Source organism: Mixophyes fleayi, chromosome 2 (genome assembly GCF_038048845.1).
Source record: "Mixophyes fleayi isolate aMixFle1 chromosome 2, aMixFle1.hap1, whole genome shotgun sequence".
Taxonomy (NCBI): domain Eukaryota; kingdom Metazoa; phylum Chordata; class Amphibia; order Anura; family Limnodynastidae; genus Mixophyes; species Mixophyes fleayi.
The window spans coordinates 58,328,061-58,352,862 of NC_134403.1; the positions used below are offsets into that span (position 1 = coordinate 58,328,061).

General features: G+C 40.1%; 1 long non-coding RNA gene across 1 annotated transcript in view; it reads right to left on the minus strand.

Annotated features, from left to right (window-relative positions):
* Window positions 1–3,494: 3,494 nt before the first annotated feature.
* LOC142140097 (uncharacterized) overlaps window positions 3,495–24,802 on the minus strand; it is a 56,544-nt gene continuing 35,236 nt past the window's right edge. Inside the window, exon 2 of the long non-coding RNA XR_012688291.1 lies at window positions 3,495–4,406. This is a non-coding gene — a long non-coding RNA (uncharacterized LOC142140097). The remainder of the gene's footprint in view (window positions 4,407–24,802) is intronic.

Sequence of the window (24,802 nt, forward strand, 5' to 3'; positions counted from 1 at the left end):
AGACACCCAACTGTCTTTTTTGCTATGAATGTCAATAGCTCTTTTTAGAATGTTGCCTGCCACCCTGAATTGGTGTGTGTAGCTGTAGAATTAAGGGCCTAGCAGAGATTAAACAGTATTTTTCATAATTTGCACCAATAAGGTTTGCCAATAATATACACCCAAACAGAACATCTGCTTGTACAGTCTTTGCAGGCTGCTTCTTTTTCGATTTCAATTTTAATCTATGGGAATAATCTAGACCCAAACAGAACATCTGCTTTGGGCATTTCTATTTTATTGTACAGTCTTTGCCGGCTGCTTCTTTCTCTATTTCAATTTTAATCTATGGGAATAATGTAGATCCAAACAGAAAAGCTGCTTTGGGCATTTCTATTTTATTGTACAGTCTTTACAGGCTGCTTCTTTTTCTATTTAAATTTTAATGTATGGGAATAATCTAGCCCCAAACAGAAAATCTGCTTTGGACATTTGGATTGATCATCCAGTCTTTGCAGGATTTTTCAATTTAACTATAAGTGTAGGGTGTAATATACAGTTAGACATCCAACTGCCTTTTTTGCTATGAATATCAATAGCTCTTTTTAGTGGGTTGTCTGGCACCCTGAATTGGTGTGTGTCTGATAAAAGCACACATCCCGGGGGGCTCAGCGCTCTTTGACATTTATTAGCTGTAGAATTAAGGAGGGCCTAGCAGGGATTAAACTGTTTTTTTTTTTTATAATTTGCACTAATAAGGTTTGGGTGTAATATACATCCAAACACAAAAGCTGCTTTGGGCATTTCGATTGATTGTACAGTCTTTGCAGGCTGATTTTTTTTCTATTTAACTATAAGTGTAGGGTGAAATATACAGTTAGACACCCAAATGCCTTTTTTGCTATGGATTTCAATAGCTCTTTTTAATGCGTTGTCTGACACCCTCGATTGGTGTGTGTCTGATAAAAGCACACATCTCGGGGGTCAGCGCTCATTGACATAGCTGTAGAATTACCTCACTTATCCAAGAAACAGGTGGAGCACTAAATTATGTTATTTTAGCCCCAAACCTTGAATGTACATGCCTTCAAATCTTATTCTAGATTCTTTAGAATATTTACAACCCCTTGTATTTATTTCAGGCAGTACATTGCTCGGTATTTTTTTATTACAATCGTGACACTTTAGCTTTTACTACCAACACTGTCAAGCTGCAGCTCTACATATTTGTTATGCCTGATGTGCGTCTGGCATAAACGTGACTGCTTTCAAGCTGGACACATTTTGAGACATGTCCGATTCAACATATGTACATTAATTTACTCTTTTTATGTGTGTCTTTACCTACAAGGGTTTGAAGCATAAATGCATCCACCACTAAATGGACCCCTAAGTTTTTAAGAACAGATCCATCCAATCAAATCTAGTTTTGGGAGGAGTTACTCCGAAGGCTCCAATAGTCCAGCACTGTGCTCCTCTTGCATACTAGCACTCCTTTAATTCAAAAAGGCAACAGTGTTGTCAATAGCCTTCCTCCAAGAATTTCCCATTCATGTGAATTGACAACCGCTCAGTCTGTTTAAAACAGAAGGACAAAAGAATGAACCACTTGTCTGTAACACTGGGGTAACTCACGATCATGGTAATGTTTCATTATGAAAAACCTCCATTGAAGGTAAATATTACAGTGAATTCTTATTTCTCTTGATGAACTAACAAGTGGGCATTAGTTGTTCTATGGGTGGGGTGTTGACTGGCATTTCTATATTTCCATTTATTTATCTATATTATGCCTTTACATCTATATTTCAGCAGCTTAAAAAATAAATCATGTTCTTTTTAAGTGCAAAAACTGTTGAAGACTAGGAGTTGACCTTGAAATCATCAACATAACACATCCGATTACTCATTACTGTCAAGCTGCTCACTGTAATTTCTAAAGTACACAGCAAATGAAAGAAATTGTTTCTTGTACAGTTGATTTTTAATGCCTTTATTTGTTAAATGGGAGAACAGTTTCAGGCATACAGTTTTCTAATTTCCATACTCCAGAATTAATTACTATAAAATATTTAGAGGAGATAGTATTCTGGTTCTTAATATTCATGATTAATGTGAACAGTTTTCCCATCGCGTAATGGAAATAATTGCCAGCTGGCAGACACATTCAGCTCTCTCTCTGTAGCTGAGATTTCCAATATGCATATATCACTAATAAAGGGAGAATAAAACAATTATCAACTGTGGCGTTTAATTTATTTACTTTGAACACATGAATCACTTAACGTACATAGAAAACTTGTAAGCAACATGGGGGATTTATATCTTTCAGCTGCAGGTAGGGATGAACTATTTATTCGAAGTGTGGCCAAAGTTCATATTGTTCCGACAGGAGTACAATAACTATTGATAGAGGTGAGTGGGTAAATATTTTAGCAGGAACCCAGCTTATTGCTATGTATTTTTTCTCTAGAGCAACCTGAAAACTATATTGATGGGTGATCATGGCAACTAATTCGGTCAGACATTATACCCATAGTGGTGGAGCTGACTAATAGGTACACTCTACTACATATAAATATTTCATAATAAATATTTATAATATAACTTTTTAATATATATTCTACATATAATGGGATATGAGTAGGATGAATTGCAGTGTCATGTATATGGCCTATCAGAACGCCTCTGTTTATTTAGAGTAATTTAATAAAGTGGGTGTGGTACGTTTCTCCGTCGGCAATAAAGCCGACAAAACTTAGACTGCCGTAAAAAATCTGATTACTGTAAGGCCGACAAGGATGAAATATACACTTACTATGTAAGTGACATCCAACATTCTCCACACACTTGCATGCCGTCAGCTATAAATTGCGACTTGAATGTCTCCAGGTCAAATGGCATCAGTTACAGTGGACAGAGTGAGTTTGGCAGTTTTAAAGCGGCAATGGGCGGACCCAACGCCTGTATAATGTAATCCAGATGGCAGGTCCGACCATTGCCGCTGGTGCGGTCCAAAAAATTACGATGTTGACCACCAGTTTGGTAAATTATGCAAAATTAAACATTGATAAGCCTGATACTTTTTTTCTTTTTTTTCATAAATGGCTTTGGACTGATAAAACAAAATATTTCAGCCACTCTCAGACCAGACACATTTGAAGAGCCAAGGGTTACGTGCTTGAACAAAACCCTTCCAGCTATTAAAATAAGTGTGGATCTATGAAGCTTTGAGACTGATCATATATAAAAGTGCAAAATAAAGCTGCATGTGAAGATACACAGATAGAATATACTCCTTGGTCCGTGTGTGCTAGCATTCTAACAAGCTTGGGATGGAAAATATATATGTATATATATATATATATATATACATATATATACATATATATATATATATATATATATACATATATATATATATTATACACAAACACACAATTTTAATATCACTGAATCTACTATAAGTGACAAGAAGTAGACACTACCTCTACAGGTACGAACTCAAGCATGGCTTGTTTCTGTACTTTTATTTGCTGAATTTAGCATATTAAAAAATATAAAACAAATATAACTATAAAACAAATATAAAAGTGAATGAGGGATCTGCAAAAGTTTGGGCACACCATCAGACAGTACTTAGTAACACCACATGTGGCAAAAATCACGCCATGTAAGTCATGTTGTAGCCAGGTATGAGTCTTTAGATTCTTTCTTTATGAATTTTTCCAATTCTTCCTTGCGGAACTGTTCTAGCTCAGAAATTGGGTATTTTCTCTTCCGTATTCTGGGGTCTGTATAGCCCATTCTAAAACCTTAATCTTTCAAGTACTTCAAGGTTAATTATTTAGTTTGTTTTGTCTTGCTGGAGTATCCAATATAATTCTAGCTTCAATCTTGTTACTGACACTGGGATATTAGCATCGTGGACTTGTTGATATTAAGCTAAAGTTAATTCTTCCTTCCGCCTGGACTATTTTTCCTGCACCACTGGCTGCCACACAACCTCAAAGCATAATAGATCCGCCCCATGCTTAACCGCAGGAAAATTGTTCCTTTCTTCAAATGCGTCACCTGTTTTTCTCCAAATGTATAGTTTTAGGTCAAAAAGCCAAATGTTTGTTTCATCTTATCATAGCACTATGTTCCCAAAATTTTCTGGCTTATATAAGTATTGTGTTACTTAGTTCAGACGTTGATTCTTGTGATGAGATCGTAGGAAAGGTTTATTTCGGATAACACTTAGATGCAAATATTTTTTGTGTTAGCTGTACTGTGTACGACTATTCCAGTGTCATCAAAACTTTTCTGCGTGTCCTTTGTAATGAAAAGTGGGTTCATTTTATCAGGTATGTTTCTGGGTCTTCCAAATCTTACCTTAATTGATCTTAATTTCAAGTTCTTATTAAGTTCCATTTCTGCAATTTCTGAAAGAATAAAGAGATACATGTTCATGTTTTTAAATCTAGAATCTTTGCCTGAGTGTTTTTTCTTTTGTGGAAAGTAAATTGATACTTCTAATATTTAGAAGCAGCCTTTAAAATTAATTTAAGGCTTGTGTATGCTTGTCGTAGAGTTGTCCTTGGTGAGATTCCATATATAAGAAAGATGCCTTAGCATAGGCTTAGTTCTTAAGACTAGGCTGCATAAACTGCTGATATCTTAAGCCAGCTGAACTTAATGACCCACAAAGGTCCATTTTGAACAGTAGGATTTGCTGAGCCTCATCCTCACCATGAAAGCCTTAAAATTAGAGAGATGGTGAATTAGCTTTGTTGTAAAATTAGATTGAAACATGGAACAGCAGTAGTGGTGGATAATATCATAAAACAGTAACAGACCAGCGAATGTTCCCAGTAATGAGGTTTAAATAGTGAAGTCCAGTTACAACCTGAAACGGTATATATTCCCATTTTTATGTTATTATTTTGATTGGCTTCTAAGAAACTTTTTGCCACGCGTTCAGTATTTTGCACGCTTGCTGACTGAAGAACAATATTTACCTTCATAGAATTTCCAGCTTATTGTAATTTTGTTTAATACAGTGTTTGCTTTGATTTATTAGTTAGTTTATTTCAACTTATTTTTATTGTTCATGAAAGGCAAACAAGTTTTCCTAGAGAACATGTTGGAGAGGAAATCACTATAAACGTTCCACATTATGCAACAAGTTTAAAAACAGCAAACAGGATGCTGGGTTATTTGATAATAGATGTACAGTACAGGTCAGAGGAAATACCTACTGGAAACACAGCTTACATATAGTTCAACGGGCTGCCATTGAAAACGCAATAACATTAACAGGAAATTAATATTTATAAAAATAATGTATGTTTTTAAGAAACTTACTCTGTGGAATTGAACTTTTTTCCTCTATTGACTAATGTACCTTCAAAATTCATTTGAACTTGCAGTACCTGTATGTCACGGGCACTAGGAGTTCTGCCCAGGATTCACCAGTTGATAATGCTTACCAGAGGGGCGGGGTTTACACAGCGGTCCTCTGGGCAGTAGGGTGAATAGTAGGAACGTATATAACAGCAGATGGAGAGAGAATGCCAATGGAATAGATGAGAGTCAGTGACTTGGAGCTATACTGGTAGGAGAGTCAGCGACTTGCAGCTGTACTGGTAGGAGAGTAGAGTGGACGTGAACAGGGGAAGGAAGGTAACGGGAGAGTCAGTGGTCTGCGTATAGCAAGTTGTACCACTGCTGTGATGAGAAGACTTGTCCAGGTGCAGGTAGGTAGCGGGAGAGTCAGTGGTCTGCGTATAGCAAGTTGTACCACTGCTGTGATGAGAAGACTTGTCCAGGTGCAGGTAGGTAGCGGGAGAGTCAGTGGTCTGCGTATAGCAAGTTGTACCACTGCTGTGAAGGGAAGACTTGTCCAAGTGCAGGTAGGTAGCGGGAGAGCTGAGAGACTGTAGCGGGTATGGGAACCGCAGGTGAAGCAGAGCAGGTAATCCAGCAGACAGCTGAAGACACGAGCAGGACACAGGAGTCAGTAGCGGGTATGGGAACCGCCGATGAGCAGAGCAGGTAATCCAGCAGACAGCTGAAGACACGAGCAGGACACAGGAGTCAGTAGCGGGTATGGGAACCGCCGATCAGCAGAGCAGGTAATCCAGCAGGAAACTGAAGATACGAGCAGGACACAGGAGACATCTTCAGAGACTCACAGGGAATGAGACTCAAGATCAGGCAACGATACCATGGCCACAGGTGCCTTAAATAGGGAGAGGTGATTGATCCACCAATTAGGTTAAAAGCAAGGTCATTAGAGTTCATGGATGCTGCGCATGCGCAGTCCATCAAGATGGCGGACGGCCGCGGCTCAGGACAGGCACCGGCAGGAAGGATAGAGAACCACGCACCAAACGCAGAGGCACTCACGGTCCGGTGAGTGACAGTACCCCCCCTTTTAAAGGTAGGCACAGAACACTTGGAGCCGGGTTTGCCCGGAAACTTGGAGTCAATTTTTTTTAGAAGAGCTGGAGCGTTGAGATCATCTGCGTGGATCCAAGAATGCTCCTCTGGACCAAAGCCCTTCCAATGCACTAGGAAGCGCAGAACTCCTCGCGAAATTTTGGCATCCGGCAAACTCCTCCTCTTGATGAACTTGTACTGGCCGAGGTGCTGAAGGAGGAACAGAGAAACGGTTGATGATAAGAGGCTTGAGTAATGACACATGGAAGGCGTTGGAGATACGAAGGTTCTTAGGTAATAGTAGTTTGAAGCATACTGGATTTATCACCTGAGTGATTTTATATGGACCAATGAAACGGGAAGCGAACTTCATGGATGGAACCTTCAGGCGAATATTTTTGGTGGAAATCCATACGCGGTCTCCAACTTTAAGTGGTGGAATAGCTCGCCACTTTTAATCAGCAAAACACTTGTATCTGGCAGATGTCTTCTTCAGGGAGGATTTAAACTGAGACCAGATAGTTTTGAAACTCTGACATAAACTCTCCACTGCTGGAACTTGGGTGGGAGGGAGGGCAGGAAATTCTGGGAGAGACGGATGGTGACCGTATACCACAAAGAATGGAGTTTTTGAAGATGACTCGTGATACATATTGTTATGGGCGAATTCAGCCCATGGAAGCAAATCTACCCAATTGTCTTGGTTGGCTGAGGAGAACATCCTTATGAAAGTCTCAAGATCTTGGTTGACTCTCTCGGTCTGTCCATTTGATTGAGGATGGTAGGAGGATGATAGTGACAATCGGATATCCAAGGTCTTGCAAAGGGCTCGCCAGAATCTGGAGATGAACTGCACTCCTCTATCCGAAACGATCTCAGATGGACATCCATGAATCCGAAAGATCTCCTTGATAAAATGGTCAGCCAGAGTAGATGAGGAAGTTAATCCGGTCAAAGGAACAAAATGTGCCATTTTCGATAATCTATCCACCACTACCCAGATGGTATTGCAACTTTTGCTAGGAGGAAGATCGGTGACAAAGTCCATACTAATATGGGTCCATGGTTTGGAAGGAATGGGTAGTGGTTGAAGTAATCCCGCCGGTGTTCTGCGGGGGGTTTTAAACTGGGAACAAACCTCACATGCGGCCACAAATTCTTTGACATCTCTCCTCATAGAGGGCCACCAGTAGCTTCGAGAGAGGATTTCTAATGTCTTACGTTCTCTCGAATGTCCAGAAAAACGGGAAGAATGATACCACGATAATATTTTTTTACGTAGAAATGGAGGCACGAGGGTTCTCCCAAATGGTAGCACCTTGGTGGAAGAAGTGGCCAGAGTCACACATTTGGGATCCAATATGGGATGATTAGGACTATCCTCAGTGTCAGGGGATGCCACAAACGCCCGAGATAAGGCGTCTGCTTTTCTATTCTTGGAAGCTGGTTTGAAGGTTATGATAAGTTCAAAACGAAAAAAGAAAAGTGACCATCTTGCTTGACGAGGATTCAAACACTGAGCTGACTGCAGATATAACAGGTTTTTGTGGTCAGTAAAAATAGTTACAGGATGACGAGCCCCCTCCAGCAGATATCTCCACTCCTCTAATGCTGCTTTTATGGCCAACAACTCCTTGTCCCCGATTGTATAGTTTCTCTCTGCAGGTAGAAGACCTCGAGAGTAGAAGGCACAAGGATGGAATTTTTGTTGCTCCGATCCTTGAGATAGAATGGCCCCTAGACCAACATTAGAGGCGTCTACTTCCAGAAAGAATGGAAGGGTCACGTCAGGCTGTCGAAGAACAGGAGCGGTAGAGAACGCCTTCTTGAGGAAGTGAAAGGCTTGAAGGGCCTCGGAGGACCATTGTTTAGTATTAGCACCCTTACGGGTCAGAGCCACTATTGGAGAAGCAATGGAGGAAAAACCTTGAATGAAGCAAATGTAGTAGTTTGCAAACCCTAAAAAGCGTTGGATTGCTCTGAGGGTAGTTGGCTGGGGCCAACGTAGTACAGCGTTCACCTTCTCCGGATCCATCTTTAGACCTACTCCGGACACAATATATCCCAAGAATGGAATCTGGGATAACTCAAAGGAACATTTCTCTAACTTGCAGAATAATGAGTTTCTCCGGAGTCTGGAAAGGACCTCTGCCACATGTTGATGATGAGTGGGCAGATCCTGAGAGAAAATTAATATGTCGTCCAGGTAGATGATGACACAAACATACAACAAGTCCCGGAAGATCTCATTCACGAATCCCTGGAAGACAGCTGGGGCGTTACACAACCCGGAGGGCATAACTAGATATTCATAGTGTCCTCCCTGGTGTTAAAAGCTGTCTTCCATTCGTCTCCGGACTTGATGCGGATTAAGTTATAAGCGCCTCGGAGATCAAGTTTGGTGAATATCCGGGCTCCCTTAATGCGGTAAAAGAGCTCGGTAATTAGCGGAATAGGGTACCGATTTTTAATGGTAATGGCATTAAGTCCACGATAATCTATACAGGGTCGTAATGACCCATCTTTCTTCTTAACAAAAAAGAACCCCGCTCCAGCGGGGAGAAGTGGAAGGTTGAATAAAACCACAATGGAGATTCTCCTTGATATAATCAGATGTTACTTGGGTCTCTGGTAGCGAGAGAGGATACACACGACCCCTAGGAGGGTTCTTGCCAGGTTGTAAGTCAATCGGACAATCCCTCGCCCGATGGCACGCGTTCAGACTGGATTTTATCGAACACATCTGCGAAGGAAGCATACTGTGAAGGAAGACCCAGCAGACAGGGTGTAATAGAAGCTTGATTAATTTTGAGTGGAACAACTTGAGACAGACATCTATGATGACAATCCGGACCCCAGGAAGTGACTTGAGGAGTGTTCCAGTCAATCTGAGGAGAATGAAGTTGAAACCATGGAAGGCCAAGTACAATGGGACTGGTGGTAACAGGAAGGACCAGCAAAGAAATTGCAGCTGTACTGGTAGGAGAGTAGAGTGGACGTGAACAGGTGCAGGTAGGTAGCGGGAGAGTCAGTGGTCTGCGTATAGCAAGTTGTACCACTGCTGTGATGAGAAGACTTGTCCAGGTGCAGGTAGATAGCGGGAGAGTCAGTGGTCTGCTCACAGTTCTACTCACATATCCACACCTACAAAGATCATACATGCCACATAGCTACTATTACAATTAATATAAATATTAATGGAAAATGATTCCTGTGTCACAGTGGACGCAAAGGATTTTGTTTTGTTGACCACCTGTTGACACATTATACAACTTCTACAACTACATCTATAATAAACTCCCACACTCATAAAAATATATACCTATGAGAATGATGAATAAATCACACATTTCTTGCAGGTGTCTGTTGTGAAATACTGGGTAAGACTAAGTTTGCAGAAAATAATTATGAATCTTCACAAAGTAGTTCTGTGTAAATATACATTTTATTCTATTTGGAAGTAATGCTCTGTGTCTATTGGGGATGATCCCAAACAAAAAATATTTATTAGTCATGAGGCTTAAATCATGGAATATTAGATGTTAAAAGATACAATTCAGATTCACACTGAATTGTTTTCAAACTTTGTATGGTATACGGAGTATCTTTAACGTGTGATGGTAAATTGATCAATTTTTTTTGAAGAAATAACCAATTTATTGGCACAAATTGGAAATTGGGCTATTTATACTTGGTGGGTTGGTTAAACTTTTATTCCTGGTAATAGATATTAACTTAATCCTTAACTTTTTAGATATAGATCTTTCTGTTACACATTTTTGTAGTCGTTTTTCACAGTAAAATGCCACTTGATGGTGAGCATGAAATACATGACAGGTATTAGGTGAAGAAGAATAGTAGACTAGACCTTTTGATAATAAATCTAGTGTCCTAGGTTGTTAACAGATGAGAAGAAAGCTTAAAAAATTGGTAATGCGTAAGAATATCTCTTTTGGTTTTGACTTGCCTACCTCCTCTACATAGAATTTTTGTCATTTTATTTCTTTGGTGAATATGTGTGTGGTGCCATAAGTGTCTCTAAAACTTTTATTGTTTTATTGGTAAAACACCAAAAATAGTTGAGTCTGACTCCTTGTGTGAGTGAATTGTTGTGAGTAAGTGTTTATTAAGAAGTCAACATTGAATTACTAATTATGGGGGCAATAATAATTATTAAGCAGTCAATATTTATTATATTAATAAGGAACCAATATAGATTTATCATTTTATAACAGGAGAAATATAACTTTATTATTTTATAACTGGGCAATTATGGTGGCCATAAGAATTAATTTATGATAAGTTCAACACTTATTATTTCTAGATGGGGACACCATTTATAGTGCACTGTTGTGGTCCATGTGCATGCTTGCACTTGTAGTCACACAAGAGTAACATTTTCAGATACTGTATTTATGTCCCTGATACCTTCTTGTAAATATTGCATTTAAAAAGTCTGGATATCCTGGATATTCAGGCAGCAATGCAAACTACTATATTGTTAATGAAAGTGAAAATAAAAATGTCATAGATGACCACTGTATGGCACAAATAACATACATCAATAAGAATGATTTTGAATGAATAAACAAAAAAATATAGTAATTTTAGCAAAAAATTTAACTAAATAAAATATTATAAATAAATATGATGGATTTTTTTAAAAAAATGGATGGGTTATAAGAGAAAATATTAAAATTAAGATAAAATAATAATCCTCAAAAAACGAATAAAATAAAATACATAAACATTTTAGTGGTAATGGTAGTCCTAAAAGTTTGTAAAATCTGTGATTTCAAGGTCGGCTGGGGGTCTTCTGGGTAGTGGAACTGATCTCTCAGGTCAAGTAGCATCTACTTGTCAGTGGTTTTCTATGTCCAAAATGATTTTAACAGCATGCATAGTATGAAACAATAATCATGGTTGAAATTTCTTCTATCCTTATACTTTATGATGTTCATGCAGCGTCAGTAATTACGATTCCCTGGTCCAGCTCTTTGTCCAGCTAATTGTTGTACGTAAAAGTTCCAAGGGTCCTTCCTTGTCAAAACCACTGATGAGTAGATGATAAAGACTGAAGACTGTTTAGCAACATATACACTAACATTATATACTGCAGGATCTCACAGTAAGACCTGTTGGTGACTCTTTTTGTATATTTTGCAATTGTGAACGTCTACATGCATGTTGTTTTAGAAACATGTGATTAAAACATTTGAAAATTTTATACTATCACTTTATCAAGTTACATATCTCAGGCAATACAAGGGGCGCTGGGGGCATTGATAAATATTGCCCATTATTTTTTTTTCATTTGATTCATACTCATTTTATCATTTTATATAAAGATTCAACTACCATAATTTACTATATCTACTATTCTATGCCCTTCTATAGTATATATACATATTTCTTATATAATCTTTTAGCTCTGAACAAGATACCTTTCCCAATATTTACTAATCACATTTCTAAAGTAAAACGTGATTATTGTAAAGTAAATAGACTGAAGTAACTGGTACAGAGTATTATATGATAAGTAAATATTGACAGTGTGAGTGAAATGATTACATTGTTATGTGGAAAGTCTACTTATCGCTTCGCAGGAAAACCATTTCCTCAAGAAAGTTTTATTGTCCAAGCACAGTACTGTATCATAAATAAATGTGACCATATGGGCAGCTTCATTGGGATCTTGGGTTCTAAACCGGCCAGGGTGCTATCTGCAGAGGGATGTGTTCTCCCCGTGTCCATATGGGTTTTTATGGGAGTGCACCAGCTTCTGACCAAATTGGTCCTTTGTGTGCCCTTGGTGAGAAAAATAGATTGTAAGCTCCATGGGTGAATTAATAAACATAGTTTTCAGAGTGCAGCCTACAATGTTGCTGCTATATAAATAAACAATTTGCATACTCAGTGTCATTCAGTTAGATATTATAACCAGTCCAATTGATGCAGTTCCTTATTTGTCTCTTTACAAATTGTTTATACAAAGAGTTTAGAGCATGGAAGCAAAATGTTTCTAATAATTTTATTGTATCCTTTGTATATGCCTAACATAATATTAGGGTTTGAATATAATATATGTAATGCATAAAATATTCTTGTTATAGGACATTACATAATTTAACTTAGAGAAATGACAACTCTTAAGTAATGTCATTGTTTCCTTCTCCATATCCTTAATCTCCTTCCAGAGCACACTTGTAACAATATTTGAGGTCACCATATAATAGCCTGGGGGCATACCCCATCCCCAGATCAGGCAGATCCTACCCATTTACACGCCCCCTCCATTTCCCCCAACCCATTCTCCATTAGAATTATTGCTAATTAATTCCCCAACACACACACTCTTTGTTGTAGGCAGCGGCAGCTAAACTTAGCCTTACGAGATCAGGCTTTGTATCACTCACAAGACTAAGAGCTCTGCAGCACAGTCTGCCAGCGAATTAGAGTACAGTTGATTAATTCTGATTCGCTTTCTGACATTGAAAAGTGGTGGAGCATAAATGACTGCGCATCCTTCCACAAAGCAAGGAACAACTCCCAAAATGCTGCCTCTCCACCCTTTTTGATTTTTATCCAATTTTAATTATCTCACATATTAAAATTAAATCTTGTTTTTGCACTGCTTTCCAAAACTAGATGTACTAGAATACATCTATCATTATCTCCACTCAACTCCTAGCGTCATTCCATACTTCTGCTCCATCGTAAATGCTGCCATCTCAACAAACCAATGCACATAGCCAGAAATCTAGGTGCACCAGCACATATCAAGGGAGAGTGGCATTGTTAAAGGGGAATTAGATCTGCACTTTGTAAAGGAGACCCACTGTATTGTACCTGTCAACAGCCAAAATTTAGAACTGACACAATGGATTATTTATATCACAACATATACATACTAACATGTACAGCACAGGCATGCATCTCAAACACCCAAATCTGCCATAGTTATTTAGTATAAAAAAAGTAACCTATTGGGCCACATAGCGACAAAGCAACAAATATTGAAAATGTAATTTTTTGGTTGTAAACAATTGGCTGCTGGAAGGAAACCTCAACACTGCATAACAACAAAGCAACAAATCTTATTTTCTAAATAGCATTTTTGGTCTAGTTACCAAATAATGTGCTAGTATATAAAAACTGCTATACATTGCAAATCAGACCCGCGCAACGCCGGGGAACCCTGCTAATTGCATATAAATGCCTTCCCTGTACATTATATGAATTCAGCCTTAGCTGCATATCAGTAGGACCCTGCCTTCTTCAGAAATTGATGGATTTTAATGTCACACTGAATCTAATTTTTCCAAGTATTTTAAGAAAGTCTAGAACCAGAGAATTCATCACAAGATACAACTTGTAGCTAGACCAATAGAGATTATTATACATTTTATTGGTAGCAACATCATTTCTCAAATGTTGCAGCATAATAATATTTATTAATAACCAATACCCAATGGCCTTATCTGTGTGGAGTTTATATGTTTTACTCATGTTTGCGTGGGTTTCCTCCAGGTGCTCTGGTTTCCTCCCACATGCCAAAAAATATCGGTAGGTTAATTGGCCGCTATCAAATAAACCCTTGTCTGTGTGTATGTTAGGGAATTTAGACTGTAAGCTTCAATGGGGCAGAGACTGATGTCAGTGAGTTCTCTGTACTGCGCTGCGGAATTAGTGGCGCTATATAAATAGATGATGATCATGATATTTTGCAGCTAATGATTTACAGTTGAATAATCCATGTAGAAGAATATTATTTATAGCTTAAACGACACTCAGGAAAATCATAATTACCTAATTTTGGGGTATTTCTTTTTGGATTTAAATGTATAGTTAAATAAAAATATAACATGTGTCTAATGGCTGTGTACATAAATGTGCATCAGCAAAATGAATCTTTCAAATGCTGCATTGAATATATTACATTTTACAAGCTGACTTGTGATTCCTCTTAAAATATTTATGAAGTGAGGTAGAAAAATAACATTCCTCATATACCATAATAAATTAGACAATAAATACCACCAAATACAAATATTGAATACTTTTCAGAGAAACATTTTGACAGTTTTCCCTGGTGTTTATGATTTAGTGTCATCTTTATACACTGATACACTCACCTGTGTACATGATACACATATCATACAGGTGATATTACACAGATTAGATTGAGCAATGTTTTTTTTTTAACTGAACAGATGATTTTAACGAATAAACATATTTGACATTTTGAAGTAGTTGTACAGTTTTCAGTTGCTGAATCATTGAGTAACTAAATTAATTGAATGTTAAGTTTCTGGCTCCCAGAATAAGTATGAAGAAAAATTAAATGGTCATTTAAGGACTGTGTGCTTTATGTAATAAGGTGTATGTATCTAAAGAGCAAACTGTTCCCTTAGTCCTTCCAAGAAACGACTTGTTATACCCTCTTACTTCACATTGACAAGTCATTTTATTTTTATTTAGTTCCTACTGCAAGGTAAAATGTAATTTACTCTCAGCACCTGGCTAGAAGGAAGCCAAACCTTCAACTGCTGTGACTGAAAGCTAGAAAGCTGTAACAGAGTGTTACAGTCCGTTGGTTTGAAAAACAGACTAGTTGCAATTAGATCATTCTGAAAACTGATCTGACATCTAAGACAACAACTTGACAACAACAACAGACAATTCACTTACTGAAGAATTGGAAATAGATGTAAATGCAATTGCTAGATCACATGACTTGAGGTAAGAACTTAAGTGGCCTATTTACGAAACCCTAACACCTAAGGAAATGGCACTTTTTGCAGGCTCATTTTAATATTGAGGCTATTTACCAAAGCCCCGCAAAGGTAAGAACTATCACTGGTAGTAGCCTTCATCGGGGGCCTCCGGCAAAACTTCCCTATGTAAGGCATGAGGAAGCATATTTAACATGTACCAATGCTGTCCTCCATCTCCTACCTCCAACTCCGGATGGTAAGGCACAGTACAATAAAAAATGCTTTATTAGCAAAATAAAGCAAATTTACCCTTTTTAATAGTTATTTTGTTAATGTGTAGTCTACATATTTTTTTTTCTTTTAAACCCTGTTTTTTTTTTTTTTTAATGAATCTGGAAGTTCAAGTCTAGATTTCCAGTTCCTGTGAACATACATAACCTCGGGATCATAAACAGGCCCCAAAATCAATAAACTGTGTCATGTTTGCTTTCTAAACTACAAAACAATTGTCTATGAAATGGTATCAATCAGGGCCGGATTTACCGCTAGGCAACCTAGGCACCTGCCTAGGGCCTAGCGGCTCTCGGGGGGCACAGCTGGGGGGGGACAGGAGTAATTTTTAAAAAAATGAAAAAAAAATAATAAATATTCGGCCCCTCCCCCGACTCGCGGCACCCCCCCCCCCCCCCGCGACTCGTGCGGGGGAGGGGGGGGGGTGCCGCGAATCGGGTCCCGGCAGCCTCTTCTCCTCTCAGTGTCTCAGTGATAGAGAGAGGAGGAGAGGCTGCCGGGACCCGACAAGCAATCACGTGACTCTTTCTTTCTTTTTTTTTTTTTTTTTTTCTTTACATCTGGACTGACGGAGGAGGAGCAGCGCGCAATAGAAAGGTAAGTAAAACACAGAAGTGGTGATGGTGAAGGGGCACAGAAGTGGTGATGGTGAGGGGGCACAGAGGTAGTGAAGGGGCACACAAGTGGTGATGGTGATTGGCACAGAAGTGGTGATGGTGAAGGGCACAGAGATGGTGATTGGCACAGAAGTGGTGATGGTGATTGGCACAGAAGTGGTGATGGTGATTGGCACAGAAGTAGTGATGGTGATTGGCACAGAAGTGGTGATGGTGGTTGGCACAGAAGTGGTGATGGTGATTGGCACAGAAGTGGTGATGGGCACAGAGGTGGTGATGGTGAAGAGGCACAGAGGTGGTGATGGGCACAGAGGTGGTGATGGTGAAGGGCACAGAGGTGGTGATGGTGATTGGCACAGAAGTGGTGATGGTGATTGGCACAGAAGTGGTGATGGTGAAGGGCACAGAGATGGTGATTGGCACAGAAGTGGTGATGGTGATTGGCACAGAAGTGGTGATGGTGATTGGCACAGAAGTGGTGATGGTGATTGGCACAGAAGTGGTGATGGGCACAGAGGTGGTGATGGTGAAGAGGCACAGAGGTGGTGATGGGCACAGAGGTGGTGATGGTGAAGGGCACAGAGGTGGTGATGGTGAAGAGGCACAGAGGTGGTGAAGGGGCACAGAAGTGGTGATGGTGATTGGCACAGAAGTGGTGATGGTGAAGGGCACAGAGGTGGTAATGGGCACAGAGGTGGTGATGGTGATTGGCACATTGGTGGTGGTGGTGATTGGCACAGAGGTGGGGATGGTGATGGGCACAGAGGTGAGGGGGAAAGGGCACATGTGATATTGTGAAGGGGCAAAAGTGACAATGAAGGGGCACAGTGTGATGATAGAGGGACAAAAGTGACAAGAGCACATACTTGGATTTATGCGTATTATTTTTGCAAACAACTTAAGTAAGTATTTCTGCCCTGACTTCAATATTTATTATGTTGTTTTGACCCAACTACTTAAAAAAACGGGACTGCTTGGTAATTATTTAGGGGTGCCTTTTTCTGCAGCAGGGTGGCCTTGCTCTTTTCACATGTTAGGTACGCCCCCAAAGATGCAAGCCACGCCCTCACCTCCTTTGGCGGCGTGCCGCCGCTGCGCGGCGGCACATGCTTTCATATCTACGTAACTATAGGGGTATATGGTAGGCTGCAAAAATATAGTGCTATGGATTGTTTCAGGGAGGGGGCCCAAAAACAGTATCCTGCCTAGGGCCCTATGAGGTCTAAATCCGGCTCTGGAATGTGTATAATCATATGGAAAACATTTTGCATATACTACTAACATTATATTGGCTCCATGTTAGTTTCCTGCTTGTTTTTTTTGGTTTTTTTTTAGAAAACACATTTTTGTGTTGGAAATCATTTTTGGTAAGTTCTATATATTAGAGGGTAAACTAACATTTAGGTCAATAAAAAAAACTTTTGTAGATAATCTAGGATCACTGTGTGAGCAGTTGTAGATACATATCAGAGCACCAGTTGGTCTGGAGTCACAACCTTCCGTAAATCTCCCTCACTGTCAGTGACACCACAATTACCTCAGTCTCACAAGTCAGCTGACTTGCTGTCACCCTTCACTCCGACCTCTGTTTTAGACTTCCTAGTCATGATGCCGTCACATTCGAAATATTGCTGGAATATGCCCTGACCCAAGATGGAACCAAAAAATTTCTCTCATCTTATCCCGCCTTGACTACTACAACCTCCTCCTAGCTGGGATGCCCCTCAACTATCTATCCCTGCTTCAATCCATCCTAAATGTCAAGGCAAAACTGACCTTCCTTTCTTGCCGCTCCATATCCGCCACTAAACTCGGCAAATCTTTACTCTGGCTCCTTGCATCCTCCAAAATCCAATTCAAATAATTGATCCTTATCTTAAAACACTCTCTGTCATGGCCTATTAGATTTACCTTTGACCTGCACCTCATCTTATCTCTGATAACCACCTCTCACTCCCACTTACAAAACTTCCCTAATGCTGCTACTGATTTATGGAATTCCCTACCGTGCCCAATCAGTCTCTTCCCCGTATTCTAAGTTTGTTTTGATCTGATCCCCTGAGCTTTTCTCTGAGAGTGACTACTACCCACTGTAGATTCTCATGAGTAGTTTTTACATCCTTATGTGTGGAGACAAACGCTTCCATTTTGGATTTGATATAATCAGTGCAATCGAATACAGTTATTTTTTACTTTAAGTTCATGTAGGGAGCGTGAATATATGAGACTGAATCAAATTTTAGTGTAGAGAATATGTTCGCATAGTAAGCAAGTCATCCAAATCAGGAGAGGTTGGAGGGTAGTTGGGGAACTTGGAGGTATGCAGATCAGCCTGACTAGACGGATTGTTATAGTCAGAGGGCTTTCCATGAGGCTTTAAAAATTAACAGGGGGAACCCTTTATTTAGATGTTTTCTTTTTTGGTCCCATTTATTATTATTATTATTATTATTAATTTTTATTTATAGGGCGCCACTAGGTATCCGTAGCGCTGTACAGGGACAGACAGAAACATGATACAGGGTGAGACAGCACAGTACAGTTAACAGAAAGCACAGTAACTCAGAAGCTCAATGAACAGCTAGATTAGAGGTGAGATCCCCCAGCGGGGTAGAGACAGGGGCCGGAGGACCTCACGGAGGAGACAAGGAGCTGGAGAGCAGAGTTAAGGTGGTGGAGAACAGAAGGAGAGGAGGCCCTGCTCGGAGGAGCATACAATCTAAGGGGAGGGTAGGACGGATAGAGACACAATGGTAGGAGGAGGGAATGGGGAGAGCGGAGGCAGAGATGGAGAGAGGGGGGAGAGGAGAATGAAAAGGTGGGAAGAAGGAGGGGGACAGGAGAGGGAGGGGGGTAGGGGGAGACTGGGAGGAGGTCAATGGGTGGGGGACTGAAGGGCTTTAAGGAAGAGGTGGGTTTTTAAGGCCCGTTTGAAGCTGGACAAGTTGGGGGAAGATTTAGAGTTGTAGTTAGGTGCAGTTGGTAATCCTCAAGTAGGAGTCCATATACCCAGGTTGTATAACTATTATGAAATTATAACTATTTAAGTCATGGGCAGAGGGGAAAGGCCTCAACTAGCAACAGTGACCCATGAGGGTAAATGCAACCACCCCCAAAAAAACAATTAATGAAATTTGGACTATTTGGGCAGTTACATGTCCTTTTGACTCTTACAATCTGTTGAGTATTTGTAGGTCCCGGTGTTCTGTTCCTGTTTTCTCTCTATTGAGCTACAACCAGAAGAATCTAGGGAGTGGTAGGTGGTTATCCACCGTCACCTGGGTTTGCTTATTGATTATAAAATAACCCCTGTATTCCTCCACACTGACATTCAGCTTCTAAGTAGTTAAGCAGTTCTCTTCACAGTGACAAAAGAAAGTCTTAATCATGTCTCTGTGTATGACATTATTACGGATAATTATTTATGTATTTTTTCTTCTTTTGTTTTTTAGATTGTGTTGCGTAATAAGTTTCCAGATAAGAGATCCCATACCTGTATTATGTCCCGTTAAAATTGGATACACTTTCAAATGACACACGTTACTCATCAGAATAAGTACTTTAATCACTATGCAAACAAATTATTCAAACTGATATTTTCTGTATTCCAAATATCATTTAGAGCCTTCTCCAGCTTAGCAAACACTGTAATTTCAGTAAAAGCTACTATAGTGATTTAAAATACAACTACAAAATTTATAGGAACATAAAACATATTACCTTCACTTTCTTCTTTTAGCTCAATGTAGCTTTTAGGCAACCTTCTTTTTAAAAGAAAACTCATGTAGAATGAATTTGATTTAAATTGTTAGCTTCACAAGCCTGAGTTCATTACCCATGAAAGTACTGTTTAGTTCAGAAATCACTTGTGCTTTCCAGATGCTGTGATCAACAGGTGATTCCAGGAACAGTTGAGACAGCGTTTACCACAAACTATATTATTAGAAACAAAATAAGCATATTGTGAAGAGTCTGCTCTTTATCTATTGCCACCTGCTAAAGTAGACAAAACATACCTAATAACTAGGGGGTAAGTTAATGTGCCAGCACTATAATTAAACCACAGCTAATAAGTGATGGAAAAACAGTCTAAATACACAAGCCACTATCTTTAAAGTGCTGATATAATAGAAATATTCATGAAAACAGTGATTTTATTTAATGTTCGGGTATTTTATTTATTTGGAAATATAAAAAAAATAGAAATTGCAAAAGCTTGTAATAATATATAGTACATATTATCATTAAAGAATGTTGAGAGGCTGGAGGCTGCTGTGAGGATGACCATAGTTCTCCTCCTCCATTCACCTCAGCTGGTAGGAACCTATGTATGAGTGTCGTGGTGGCTGTGATGAAGACCACACTCCTCCACCGTACACCTCATCAGGTAGGAACCTATGTGGTGAGAGTGGAAGTGGCTGTGAGGAAGACCACACTCCTCTTCCACCATACACCTCAGCTGGTAGGAACCTATGGGGTGAAAGTGAAGGTGGCTGTAAAGAAAACCACACTCCTCCTCCACTATACACGTCAGCAGGTAGGGACCTATGTATTGGGAGTCATGGTGGCTGTGATGAAAACCACAATCCTCCTCCACCGTACACCTCAGCAGGTAGGAACCTATGTGGTGGGGGTGGCTATGAGGAAGATCACGATCCTTTTCCACTATACACCTCGGCAGGTAAGAACCTATATATGGGAGTCGTGGAGGCTGTGATGAAGACCACAGTCCTCCTCCACCGTACACTTCAGCTGGTAGGAACCTATGTGGTGGGTGTGGAGGTGGCTATGAGGAAGACCACAATCCTCCTCTACTGTACACCTCAGCTGGTCGAAACCTATGTGGTGGGAGGTGGGAGTGTAGGTGGCTGTAAGGAAGACCACACTCCTCCTCCACTGTACACCTCAGCAGGTAGGAACCTATGTGGTGGGAGTGAAGGTGGCTGTGGCTTGTGGCACATGTAACAAGTAGGGATGAGCGCACTCGGATTTATGAAATCCGAGCCCACCCGAACGTTGCCGATCCGAGTCGGATCCGAGACAGATCCGGGTATTGGCGCCAAATTCAAATCTGAAACTGAGGCTCTGACTCATAATCCCGTTGTCGGATCTCGCGATACTCGGATCCTATAAATTCCCCGCTAGTCGCCGCCATCTTCACTCGGGCATTGATCAGGGTAGAGGGAGGGTGTGTTAGGTGGTCCTCTGTCCTGGTAGATCTCGTGCTGTGCTGTTTAGTTCTGTGCTGTGCTGTTTAGTTCTGTGCTGTGCTGTGCTGTGCTGTGCTGTGCTGTGCTGTGCTGTGTTCTGCAGTATCAGTCCAGTGGTGCTGTGTGCTGTGCTCTGTCCTTCTGAGGTCAGTGGTGCTGCTGGGTCCTGTGCTGTGTCCTGTTCAGTCCAGTGGTGCTGTGTCCTGTGCTCTGTGCTTCTAAGGGCATAGTTATTTCCCCAATATTCCCCTGTGTTTAAAAAAATAAAAAAAAGTTATTTAAAAAAATACCAAAAACTAATTTAATTTTTTTTAATTACCACAAAATTTGCACAACCAATCCTGCAGTATAAGCCCATTGGTACTGCAATATTACCAAGTTCACACATTCAGCAGTAAAAGTCCAGTGGTACTGCAATATTACAAAGTTCACACATTCTGCAGTATCAGTCCATTGGTGCTGTGTCCTGTGCTCTGTCCTGCTGAGTTCCGTAGTGCTGCTGGGTCCTGTGCCGTGTCCTGTTCAGTCCAGTGGTGCTGTGTCCTGTGCTCTGTGCTTCTAAGGGCATAGTTATTTCCCCATTATTCCCAAGTTTTTAAAAAATAAAAAAAAAGTAAAAAAAAATAAAAAATTAAAAATTAAAAAAAAAATATATAATTATAACCAAATTTGCAAAACCAATCCAGCAGTATAAGTCCATTGGTACTGCAATATTACAAAGTTCACACATTCTGCAGTATCAGTCCATTGGTGCTGTGTCCTGTGCTCTCTCCTGCTGAGTTCCGTAGTGCTGCTGGGTCCTGTGCCGTGTCCTGTTCAGTCCAGTGGTGCTGTGTCCTGTGCTCTGTGCTTCTAAGGGCATAGTTATTTCCCCATTATTCCCAAGTTTTTAAAAAATAAAAAAAAAGTAAAAAAAAAAAAAAAAAAAAAATAAAAAAAAAAAATATATAATTATAACCAAATTTGCAAAACCAATCCAGCAGTATAAGTCCATTGGTACTGCAATATTACCAAGTTCACACATTCTGCAGTATCTTGTGCTACATATAATGGAGACCAAAAATTTGGAGGATAAAGTAGGGAAAGATCAAGACCCACTTCCTCCTAATGCTGAAGCTGCTGCCAATAGTCATGACATAGACGATGAAATGCCATCAACGTCGTCTGGCAAGCACGATGCCCAATCTCCTAGTACAGGGCATGTAAAATCCAAAAAGCCCAAGTTCTCAAAAAACAGCAAAAAAAGAAACTTAAAATCATCTGAGGAGAAACGTAAAGTTGGCAATATGCCAATTACGACACGTAGTGGCAAGGAACGGCTTAGGCCCTGGCCCGTGTTCATGACTAGTGGTCCAGCTTCACCCAAGGATCTAAGCCCTCCTCCCCCCCCCCACAAAAAAATTAAGAAAGTTATGCTGTCAGCAACAACAACAAAACAGCAAAGAACTCTGCCTTCTAAACAGATGACATCACAAATCCCCAAGGCGAGTCCAAGGGTGTTGTTGGTTGTGAACCCTGACCTTCCCATCACTGTACGGGAAGAGGTGACTCCATCCAGCATTTGCAGCACGCCCTCTGCATATGCTGGAAGGATCACCCACAGTCCAGTTACAGATTTGGCTAATGAAGGTGTGAATGTTGTACACTGGGAGGAGGATATTGATGTAGCTGGCGCTGAGGAGGATGTTGATGATTATGATGCAGACAGATACCAAATTGCATTTCTCAATTTCTATTTATATTCTAGATTATATAACGGCTGAAAAGTTTTCTGTTTTAGTCCTAGTGGAGAGGGGATCTGATGCACTGATGCAGACAGATACCAAACTGCATTTGTCCATTTCTTTGTATATTTGAATTGCTAGTTCTACAGTCTATGCAGCCTGCTTTATTTATATTCAACTACAAGTGTAGGGCGGGGGGGGGGGGGCATAGATAGCCACCAAAGTAACGTGGTCCATTTAATTTCACTTTCTAGCTCCACAGTCTGTGCAGCCTGCTTTTTTTTATCTTCAAAGTATTTATATTTACAAGCCTTGCAATCTAAATTAACTAGAGGTAGTGACGTGGTAGAACTCCAAAAGGCAGTTTGGAAGCCCCTGTACAAACTGGCTCTATTTTTTAACTGAGTTGTCCCCCCTCCAGTGTGTACTCGGAAAGAGTTTTTAGTGCAGCGGGGAACCTGGTCAGTGAGCGGCGAAGGAGGTTGCTTCCTCACAACGTTGAAAACATGATGTTTATAAAAATGAATAATCAATTCCTCAATGAAGTACAGCACTGCCCTCCAGACAGTACAGAGGGACTGTGGTTGTGGAGTCCAGCGGGGACGAATTGATAATGTGTGAGGAGGAGGAAGTACACACTGTAGGGGGAGAGGAATCAGAGGTTGAGGATGAGGACGACATCTTTCCTCAGTAGAGCCTGTTTAGTTTGTACAGGGAGAGATGAATTGTTTTATTGGTGTGGGGGCCCAAACAAACCAATCATTTCAGCCACAGTTGTTTGGTAGGCCCTGTCGCTGAAATGATTGGTTTGTTAAAGTGTGCATGTCCTATTTCAACAACATAAGGGTGGGTGGGAGGGCCCAAGGACAATTCCATCTTGCAACTTTTTTTTGGGCATTATGTGACCATTCAACAGTCGTTTGCCATGTTCAAAAAGTAAAAGAAAATGCCAACAAATTCAATAAATTAAATCAAAAGTTAAATGCCCTGTCATTATTTAAAACAAGAGGTTTTGACGTGCTAGAATTAGTGTAGTGTTAAGATGTTATAAACACTACACTTGGAAATTGGAGGAGGTAATGTGGCCCCGGTATCAAATTGGGTACCGGGGCCACCCCACTACGCAGTCCAGATACTTGTTTGGTGGAATTCAGACCAGTTGAGGGTGTATTTATTTTATTGTGGCCCCGGTATCAAAATGGGTACCGGGGCCACCCCACTACGCAGTCCAGATACTTGTTTGGTGGAATTCAGACCAGTTGAGGGTGTATTTATTTTATTGTGGCCCCGGTATCAAATTGGGTACCGGGGCCACCCCACTACGCAGTCCAGATACTTGTTTGGTGGAATTCAGACCAGTTGAGGGTTTTATTATTATATTGTGGGGACCACTCTATCTATACCACACTACAACTCTATACCACTCTATTTAATACTTTAATTCTATTTAATACTTTAATTCTATTTAATACTTTAATTCTATTACTAATTACCATAAAGAGGAACTGCCGCTTCTATTTAATACTTTAATTCTATTAGTAGTTACCATAAAGAGGAACAAAATAAACCAATTTTACCAAAAGTATAATATGACTTAGACTTACAAACACTACACTTGAAAGATGGTGCCTTTAAATGAAAAAGTCAGTCTTCATTGCACGACTATGTGCAACAGGGACAGTTTTTTGGTTTACAAAGTCAACCAATAACACTTCGACCCTGTCTGTCTTTAACATACTTGATGGGATCTCAATGACGAATTGTCTGTACCATGTTTGGAGGAGGTATTGTGGCCCCGGTATCAAATTGGGTACCGGGGCCACCCCACTACGCAGTCC